We start from the raw sequence: 10,875 nt of genomic DNA, 5'->3' as shown, positions 1-10,875 counted from the left end.
CTACAGCTTTGGCAATTCTATGCAAACAAGTGGTACTTGTTTAGATAAATGCTTTATCCAAACTTCCACAGCCATGATTTTGCCAGCATAAAGCTTTATCCCAAGTACAAAGAGAAAGCAGCATACAATTGCAACACATTAATCTACAACTTGACATGTGAATCTACAACTGACCGCACAGACTTTTAAAGATAATGAAAAAGAACAATAGTCCAAATGCTTCAAATCATTTGATAATTGCCATACTTATAAATTGTCAGGGATTGCAGCTGGTCTGTGAAATCCCTGGCTCCCTTAGCAAAGAACGTTAACCTTGAAAAGATTAGAGTGTATCTATGAGATAGGGAGTTCACATGGAGACAGCAGAAAGTTATTAACAAGTTTAAGGAGGTTTTGGCCACAGAGCAGAAACTGGCCAAGCTAAGAATCATCCAATCATAAATCTGTTACTAGCTACTGTCCTTTGTAGTCCTCACCAATAAGCAGCAGCCACGACAAGGAGAGCTCGGTATAAATAATGTACCTAAAAAACAATAAAGCGTAGTTTGCCTTGCATCTACCCCAGTTGTTTGTGTTTTTGGCCGCCACGACTGTGACAATATATAGCTGTCTCATAGCCACTAGAAAACTAAAGCTCTTCATATGTTAAGAATGGATAAAAATGATTAAGACAGAATGCATAAACTAACCCCCCCCCCCTTTTTTTTTTTTTTTTTTTTTTTTTTTTAAATAGGAGACTGTGGAAACAGAGTTGAAGCTATTTTATCCTTCTCAAATATACCAAGTTGAGGATATGCCCTTCAAAATGCATTCTCTTTGATGTTCTTAAATAATAAAATACTACAAAATATCTTGATGTGTAAACAGGAACTTACACTGCTATATCAGGTTGAGATTCCATAAGGTGACAAGCACCAATGAGATAAAAAGCCAGAGCTTGTGCTTACTGCCATGGTGGAAGACAAAAGGTGGGGAAGTGGATTGTGAAGCACATCTCTTTGAAGAGCTTTTTCAACTTTGCTACTATCAGACTATGCTATAGAATCATTTCAAAAACATCAGGATGTTCTTCTAGGTAAGCAGTTATACCTGCAAGCCCCAGGAGATTAGTAATTCTTGCAGAGGACTAGTGTGCTTTTGTGACTAGAGATTTATTACGGCCTAGTTATAACTAGAAGAAGGAAAGGAAGCTGGAGGGCCAGGGGGGACTAAAATCAGTCCAGAGTAAGAGATAAAAGAGTGAATACAGCTAACTAACCAACCTGGTCCCTACATTTCCCCCGACCACTAACAGCTATGCCATGCCTTTCTCCTCTTTTTAAAGGCAGAATCCTAAGTTATTTCAGCAGACTTAGATAACTTAATAAAATATTTGGAGTAGAAATTAACTTAGCAATCATACAGAAGCATGATAATGCATGTTGCTAAATGTAGTTGCTACACCATAAGAGCCATCTTTACTAGACTTAGGTAATTGTTTAAACATAATGACCACGTTTTGTTAAATACTCAAAGTGAACATGAAATGTTCAAATCAGCTATAAGAATTTTGTCCAAAAAGCTACCACTGTTAGTTTTATGCTTTTGCATCACATAACCCTATAGCAGCGAGTTATGTAAGTGGAAAAATACATGTTTAAATAGCTTGTATTAGCACGCTTCTATAAGCATTATATAAATTAGATTAAAAAACTGCAAGGTTTGGTTCCAAGCCTTGATTAGTTTTTGTTTAATTTACTCCTATTTTCAGAGTATTGGTAATACAGGTACTGAGAATGATTTTTTTCCCCCTCCCATTTTGTCACCTTCAGCAAGCATCATCTGTTGCAACAAAGTTAGTCAACATTAACATTTCTTGGTAATAAAGCAAAAAAGTACCAGCACCACCCACAGACATTCATTAGAACCCTGACCAACCTCTTATGTATACATGTATCTGTAAATGGTCCTAAGCACCACAAAGCATCTAAACTGAATTAATACTAACCTATTCTAAGATCTTTTCTTTCAGGTAAAATGCAAACACTCCTTGTTTTAAAACCCTAAGCAGGCTCCAGAACTTACATACATGAACCAGAAGAGAGCACTACTGAATTGGGCAAAACAGAAACTGAACATGAAGCTTCCATCTTTCATTAAAAACTGGAGTGCAACATCTATATTTAAACAACTTTATTAACATAGTCAAGCAGTGATCAACATTCACATCTATTGTCACATCATACAAATGTAAATACAAAATTACTACAGTACAATATATATTCTCTGCATGATCCAAAATATTTGGTGGCCCCAAAAACTCTTTAAAATTCAGCAGCTTATCAAAAATTAAAACCATATTCTATTTAAAATGAAGTTCTGTTAGCACATAGGCAGACTTCAAGAAATATCACTCAATTTAGTACAGTTTGAGAGGTTGCAGGATATGCTTGAAGGAAACATTCCAACATTGTGGCAGATACAGAAACATCAGATTTAAAGCTTTCAAGCAAAACTCATACAACCTAAGTTGTCAGCAGAAAGATCCAGTCATTTCTCATTTTAAATTATTTTATATACTGCATCCAATTAAAAATTTTAGGAGTGTTCAGTAAGTCAGACAAGGTACAAGGAATCTACCTATTTCTTCCCATGAAAAAGATGGGATTACATTAGAGAATTCAACAGCTGAAAAAAAAATGGTTACACCAATCTTTTTTTCTCCCCCACCAGTAACTGTCCCCACATAAATCATCCAGGCCTTCTCAGTTTTGTTGCTCACCCAAAGCAAAGAGATACCTAAGGTGAAAGTAGCACAATAGAAGCTGCTTAGAGGAAAGTAATACTATAAGCGCTGAACTGAGATGTGGATTTGGCTTAAGAAGCATACTGTAACACCACACGGGAAATCATCTCTTCTACAGTCATTTTAATTTCCCTCACATAAGTACATTCAAGTGAGTAAGTATCCTTATTATTTTAGCAGAACACACTCTGTAAGGCAAGCAAAAAGAATACCCACCTCAGAATTTCTCATGTAAAATCATCTAAAACTGGCTCGCTCCAAACATTAAGTGCAAAGAGCAAGCATCAGTGGCAGACACAAGAAGGTTTCTATTGGAGAAGAACACCTAGGAGACTGGTGGATGCAAGTCATCCTGGAGAATGCATAGGTGAGCGAAGCATACAGCTACTGATCAAGCTTTAGTTACTCTAAATGAGGTTACTGGAAATACGCATTATATAGCAAATACATATGCAAACTATCAGTAACTATCGGAGATAACTGCAAGATGTTTTGTAATTTACAGCAGTTATTTCACTGTAGAGCCTAACCTTTATCTAAGATAAAAAGTCACTCTTTAGACCCTACATACAAGTTTTATGCATCTATCACCCTAATGAAAGAAGCAGTATTGAAGTAATTAGTGTTAAGTTGCAACTTCTTTCCTTGATAAAATCTGAAACAAAAGATTTTCAAAACAACACTGCATTTTAAAGCATTTCTTTTTAAAAAAGTATTTCAGTTGTTTTTGAATGTGGATGCATTCTCAAGGGAAGAATGATTTTGCACCTGTTATCTACTTATACATTCAATATGAATAAAATAGGTGAAGCAAAAGTCATTATTGTCCCACAGTAGAAGGTTAATTTAGAGGAAGTTTAAGATAGAGAAGCTGCCTAATATGAAATACATAAACTGATATAATTAAGACATTTTTATAAGCATGTATTCTGAACAAAAAAGGGTATAAGAGTATTCACCTGAGAAAGCTAGTATTTGATTTTTTTAAAAAAAATTAAGTAGCAATGAGTTTCGCTTGAGGAAAGTCACTTGAAGTTTTAAAATATACATTTTACTATTATAAAATACATGCAGTTTAAGTAGATAAGATGGATGTTAACATAAAAGTCCTAGCCAAAAAGAAAAAAAAAAAATCACAGTATCAATATTGTTATAAAATTTATGCTACTCCTAAAAATCTTAATGGTTATAAATCTTAAACCCATTCTTCCAAAAGTGATCTCTTGAATACAACCTTTAAGTAGCAATAAACTAAAGCATAAGAATTAGCTTATTACAATTTTAATATATACACATTCACTGATTTAGAAAATAATTAAGCTTTGGAAAAAAAAAATTTAAAATTTATTATTTTCGCTTGCACTGGTTAAAATAATTAACTTTTTTAATCCCCTAAATGAAGAGAGGTGTTTCTTGAATGTGTAATGAAAAACTGTAGTATTGAATGTCACTTAGGACTAATCTAACTGCAATTTAGACCTGCCAAAAAGATACATTTGTAAAGATTTTAAATATACTTTCTGTTACCAATTTAGGTTGATCAGCAGCTTTTGTTCACTCTCAGAATCCTTCAAAAGGGGAAACTCAAAATAGGAAAAAAGGCATATATAAAAACAGTAAACACTGACCTCCTGAGGTTTCTACAACAAAAATATTCAAGTAGAAAATCTACACCCTTACTTAGCAGCAGCTATTTCTGTAGTTGAGCACACTAACAGCATTTTATTCAGTGTGTAAGGAGCAAATGAAGCAAGCTGTGCTTTTAACATGCCAAGAAGCAGAAACACTGGAATGTAACAAACTCACAATTCTACCAGTATAAACATTCGGTCAACATTCAAGAACTGTCAAGACTACACCACAAGAATTAAGATGCTTTTTATATATCCCATGATGCAATAATTTGAATCATTAACTGTTAATGCTGATTCAGAACTTTTCTTACCTCATGTTATAACCTAAATAGTGCAGAGATTTGTAGAAGCTATTTTATGCATTATGAATATGGTTTATTAGCTTTAAAATATACCAAGAAAGAACTTATGGATACCAAAGACTATTCTGTCCATACTGTTTATTTCTGCTTTAATTGCTTTCCTTGCTGTTATACCACATCAGTTCACAGATACCTATTTTAATAGGTATCTAGTATATACAAAAATAGCATCATAAGCTAACCTAAGATGAGGTGGAGTGGTTTTTATTCTTTTTGGTTAAAGGGACTTTCTGAAACTTTAAAGAGTTTAAATTCAGTTTCTACCTGCAATGCTACAGTATTATTTAGGTAGGTTTTTCATTTTATTAATGTTTAATCTCACTTCCTTCTGAAATTCTTCCCTAATGCTTAAGAAAACTCAAAATTTATGTTAGTTCAGGTCTAAGGTAATTTCTCACCTTGCTAAAATTTGAAGTTTTTTTTTCTTTCAGAATTTGGGTTTCAAGTGGTTTTAGTGACTAAAACTATTACTTCAGAAACATTAATCAAAAAGAAATTTTATATTTGCCATCAATACAGTATAATTTGAAAGTTATCACATGCAATTTTGACCAAATTGAATAAATACTATGTACTTCCATTACTGAATGTACTTCCATTACTGAATGTACTTTGTATAGTACATGTCCAAACTATTTTCATAGTCATTCAAATTTGCAAAGCCAAAAAAAAGAAGGAAAAAAGTGCATGGGAGGGGTGGAACACGTCAAAATGTACATCCTGTCATGCATAAAAAAAATCCCCAAACTCTTTGAACAGCACTTAAAAATTCACACTCACACAGTTCAAACTTCAGTGCAATGGCTAAATCATTCAACACTCAAAGAAGAGAACCATGCAAAGAAGAGTAAATTCTTAAAAAGAAAAAAAAAATCCCACAGAAATAAAAAAAATAAAAACAAAAGTTATCCAGTATCCATTCTGCAATGCAAAGGTGAGAAACTAAAACTATAAAAAGGCAGTTATATGGCTTAATTTTGTTTTGCAGATTAATTATGCAACACTTAAAATGGAAAGCTGTGGTTTCACCTCTGACCAGCAGAGTTTAAAAAACAAACAAACAAACAAAAAAACCCAAAAAACGAAAAAAAAATCCACCCCCCCTCCAAAAAAAAAAAAAAAAAAAAAAAAAAAAAAAAAAAACACACACTCTCCATTTTCCTTCATCATCATGGGATACTCTTTAGGCAATCTAAATTAAGAAAGACTTGCCACTTTTAGATGGACACAAGATCAAGTGTACCAGTTAGGATTTCACATTCACAGTACATAAGAAAATACACATGGAAGGAAAAATAAAGGGTTAACTTAACAAGGATTTATTCACAGGAATACATGTAGGTAGAGAGGAGGAAAAAAAAAAAAAAAAAAAAAAACCAGACAAAAAACACACACAACAAAGCTAAGCAAATGAAATGAAGAGGATCCAAACCAACTTTCACTCCATAGCTTTAAACTTGCACCCTTGTGCATTTAACTATATCACAAAGGACCACCAACATGTGCTGCTACAGTGTAGATATCCTGCATTACATCCAGAAACTTAAACATCTCTAAGATCATGCTTTGAACAAAAAGAAAGCATAGATGGTAATATGTTGAGTGGGAATAAACACAAATATAGCAATCATGTCATCAACTTCTACAATTGTCTTACATGCCAACTAACATTGACGCAGCCTTTAACGGGTCTTACCATGTAACTCATTTTAGAGGTTCTGATAAAATCACTAGTATATAACCATGCAGAAAGCACATCACACTGACAGCACAGATGCAAATATTTTGCACACCTATATCAGCTTTCCACATTGTGCAGGTTACACACAATACAATATCAATCTTATTCTTAACAGATCCTAAAAGGTATTTCAAGGCCTAATTATAAACTACAGTATATCTATATCCTTAATAAAAATAAAATCCACAGAATCTTAGAAAAGGAAATTTAAATGCAGGGCTATATTGAATTGGTAAACTGCAACACAAAACTGGCACAACATAGGTAAATGTATACCAATTTCACTCTGTGATGCAAGCATGCTACTTTCCCACTAATTTAAATTACTTCTGATCACTATGAGCCAGAATGCATGCCTGAACCTTAAACTGCACGTTAAGAATAATGCCTTACTCTAGAAATTAAATCTAATGAAGTACAATAATCAAATCATATCCACTACTATAAAATTTTTAAAAGTAAATATTAAGATATCAATCTTTCAAGTGTCCCTCCCCTTACCGCAAAAACAAAAGGAGTGACTCATTTAGCAGCTTGCAGGTTTCTTCATTTTGTCAAATGTAACCTTTATTAATTTATGATGGGGTTTCTGTATTATACACTGCAAGTTCCTGCTCCTAATACAGACACAAGCTGCATTTTAACTGTACTAGCTTCATTTGTGCAGTTCTTCATTAACATGCAAATACCTAGGAATCCCATCAGGCAGGATAAAATAATGTAGAAAATCCCTTACTTAAAAAAAATAAAAGAAAAAAAAAAGAAAGCCTCTTACTGTTTGTGACCCCCATTCTTAGGTTTCCTGTATTGTGCGCAAAATAGTTTTCCTCTTTATGTATCCCTATGGTTCAATTATATGGTTCTTATTTTGGTACAATTCCCCACAATATTCCAGAATGTGCTGTTTTGTGAATAGACTTTTTTTTTTTTTTTCCTTTCACATCCAGTGCAGAGTTGTAATAGGAGACAGATTTCCACCTACAAAGGCTCCAGATGTTAAAACATTTCCCAACATCGACTTAATACAGTGACGGCAACACCTCCCTCCCGCCCCTCCCAGTAGGGTTGGGATTGTACTGTATTCCCTACTGGTTTACCCTTCCCCCCAGTAAAGGGTAACATTTTCCCTGGGTGCAGAGGCTCCCTCATAGTCTTCCAGACTGAAGGACCTGTAAAATGAAGAGATAAAGGGATAGTTGAACCCTATTTCAAAGTTTAACTGACAAAGCCATACATAAAAGACACCATCACCATAAAAGATCTCTTGGTTAAGTAATAAAGGCCAGTCTTCAAGTTAAAAATAAAACTGTGCCTAGATTTGTCCTTTTAAATTTGTTTTTAAAAGGATCACATTTATAAAAAGTAAAAGTATTATTCAAGAAGCAATGATGTATGCTTTAAAGCTGCACTAACAGTTGCACTCTTGCAGCTAGGCTTAGATTTAAGACAAAAGCAGTTCTATGTATTTTAAAAGTCCTCTATATTTGAACCCTTTTGGTCCAAAATTGTAAGATGGTTAAGACATCAAGAACAAGATTATTGTATGAAAGCTTTCCTGAACTAACAATTTCATTTTCAGGCTGATTAAACAAGATGGTGATAGTGACCCCTCAATACAAACTGGACAGTGATGAGGTTCCTCCTCACTAGGAGGAAAAACACTCCCCAAAACCCTTTAAATCAGAACTAAAACTCTGTAATTCATAAACATGTAAATCTATGAAACAAGTTCATTTTTCTATCTGTTGTTCTGACCAAACATATAATTCAAATAGGGTATTTTATATCACTCTGTATATAATCTTAGGCTGACTTATATTGTTGAATGGATAACTATTTACAACAGAATTGCATGATTCAATCCCATAATTTCAGTACAAAAATTCTAGAGCAAATATCAAATTAATAAAGATGAATGAATGAAACTTAATCCATCCTTATTTTTAGTGTTATTACTAATCAAAGATTATTTAGTATAATAATTACAATAATCTTCCATAGCATCACACTACTTTGTACGTGGGGACTTCTTTACACAGTGTGTAGGGACAGCATAAAAAGCAGGAAGGTATGAGGCATTATCCCAGAATACACATCAACCACTCTTTGCTATATTTGAAGTTGTCATTCTCCATGACACAACTGCAAAAGTTCTAAATTGGTGTATAAAGTGGGACACTGCAATAATAAATGCATCAAGCTCCCCAAAACATCAGGCTTTAGAGTCAGTAAAATTAAGGATTAAATTTACTCAGTGCAAAAATGATCTAGTATGTATAGAAGACTTCTCATAGCCAGTGTCTTAAAATTTACTTGCCCTATCCCAGGGAAGCATTCCGGCATAGACCACATCCACTATCTACCACTCATAGGACACAGCATGAGCACGTCTTTCAAAGCTCCATATCTTCAAGATGATGGTTTGAGGATCATATTCATCACTTAGCTTATTAAGCCCAAATAGGCACTTTGCTACAGCTATACTTCCCACTATGTCTTGACACATCACTGTGCAGAGAGGTCTCTCCCACACTCTCAAAAAACACATCCAGACAACAGCTATTGCTACAGCTACAATCATTCAGGTACAATATCATCCTTTTTTTCTTCTTATAGGAAGAAGAGTTATCTCTTCCCGTGTATCTGAAAAAAATTAACCTGGTCAATAATTAATAAGGTTTCACATAAAGGAAATAGAGAAGAAGCCTGTTTACAACTGTTTAGTAACTGTGTTTTGCGTGCTTACCTCTAATTATGGGACTGCAGCTAAAGTACATGAGGTTAAACTCCATAGTAAGCTGCAAGGCGCTCTTTTAAGGGAAGAGGAAACTGGTCTGAGAAACGCCTCCAGTTTTCATCCCCAACTTGATTTTTAAATCCATGAAGAATCTATAAACAGGACAGTAAGGAAGAAAGTTAAGACAATCATTAATCGCTCTCCACTTATGTTCTCACATCTAATATTTAAATAATAGTAACAAAGAAAGGACATTTACTAAAAGTCTTACATAAAATTCACCTACATTAAGTATGATAGCATCTAGAATATAGCTATCCAAGCCAATTAACAGAAAACCAAATATTTTTACTGGATACAGTCACTTGCAGGCTAGAGTTTGGCTATTTAAGAATGCTAAACGTTTATCAATTGACAGTTTATAAATTCAGATTATTGTATCCACATGTCTTTCTAAAGGTCAAGAAGGAAAGCAAGGCAGAACCATTGTCACTATTTGCCAGGAACTGGCAGGCATTCTTATTGTCACAAATGTAAAAGCATCTGCTAGGGTAGCTGTGTTTTTCCACTCCCCTCTCAGCTTGCACCACAGAGGAAGTCAAAAGTCATCTATGCACTTGAAAAACATGGATCCACATCAGTCAAAAGCCAGTATTTAAAAAACAAACAAACAAACAAAAAATCAGTCCAAGTCAGATAACAAATCACCTAAACTGCTGAAGTTAAAGGATACTGTCAAAAAGGCATTCTTTTCTTCTCCGAGAAAGGTAAATATATATAAAAAAAGAGCAAAAGCAGATTACATGGCCCCTCTTTCTAGGGAATAACACAGAGATCTAAGTTGCCTTTCCCCTCCCCCCTCTGTTTTTGAACACAAGGATACTGAATTAAGAATCTACCTGTCATGAAAACATCCTGAAAGAGGATGAGGTAATATCAAATTTAAAGCTTATGGTATCCAGCTTACCCTCAATGCAACATTCTTGAGCACAACTGCTTTTAAGTAGGAAAAAAAATGACATGACAGGGTCACCTGCTGACCACAAATAGACCCTCCTCTCTTCCCCCAACCAAGAGTCGGATTACCAGCTACTTAAAAACCAATAAAACCCAGGAATGCTCAGGTACCAGAAAAGTTAACAGACTCTTTTAATAATCCTTCAGTACAGTTTTAACAGGTGACCTTCAGCTACAGTCTTAAATGCCTTGCTTTAAGAAAGGGTGATAATAAAATTAAAATATAAATATAGATAAAATTATAGCCTGTGTCATATCTTAACACCTGGCAGCAGAAGGCTTTGCAGAAGGGCTTGCATAAACTCGAAAATGGAATACAGTAATCATGTATTCAGATTCATCAACACCCACTCAAGGAATTAAGTCATATGTTATCGCTTGAAGAAAGGCCCAGCTCCTTTCTTATATAGTAAGCAAAACCAAACAAAAGGGAAAATATAATATCAAAAGCAAATATGCCTTTCTATGCCACTGATCAAAGCCACTGTTCAGTCTGAGTGCACTGACTGCATCTCATGTGGCCTTCTTGAAAAGAACATAAATGACTACTTGCTGCAGTAAGCTAAGCTCCTTCCCTCCTGGGTTGAAGCATCAGTGCA

General features: G+C 34.4%; 1 long non-coding RNA gene across 1 annotated transcript; it reads right to left on the bottom strand.

Annotated features, from left to right (window-relative positions):
- Nucleotides 1-7,373: 7,373 nt before the first annotated feature.
- LOC148590150 (uncharacterized) lies at nucleotides 7,374-9,407 on the bottom strand. The gene is made up of 2 exons (XR_015914357.1): nucleotides 9,269-9,407; nucleotides 7,374-7,691 (listed from the first exon to the last, which is right to left on the bottom strand). It is a non-coding gene; the product is annotated as an uncharacterized LOC148590150 (long non-coding RNA).
- Between the last annotated feature and the right edge of the window lie 1,468 nt (nucleotides 9,408-10,875).

This window comes from Tinamus guttatus, unplaced genomic scaffold, assembly GCF_059628265.1.
Source record: "Tinamus guttatus ecotype Peru unplaced genomic scaffold, ASM5962826v1 Tinamus_guttatus_pri_ptg001664l, whole genome shotgun sequence".
Lineage (NCBI taxonomy): Eukaryota > Metazoa > Chordata > Aves > Tinamiformes > Tinamidae > Tinamus > Tinamus guttatus.
Note: the sequence above shows the minus strand (reverse complement) of the source record. Positions and strands in the feature narration are given on the sequence as shown.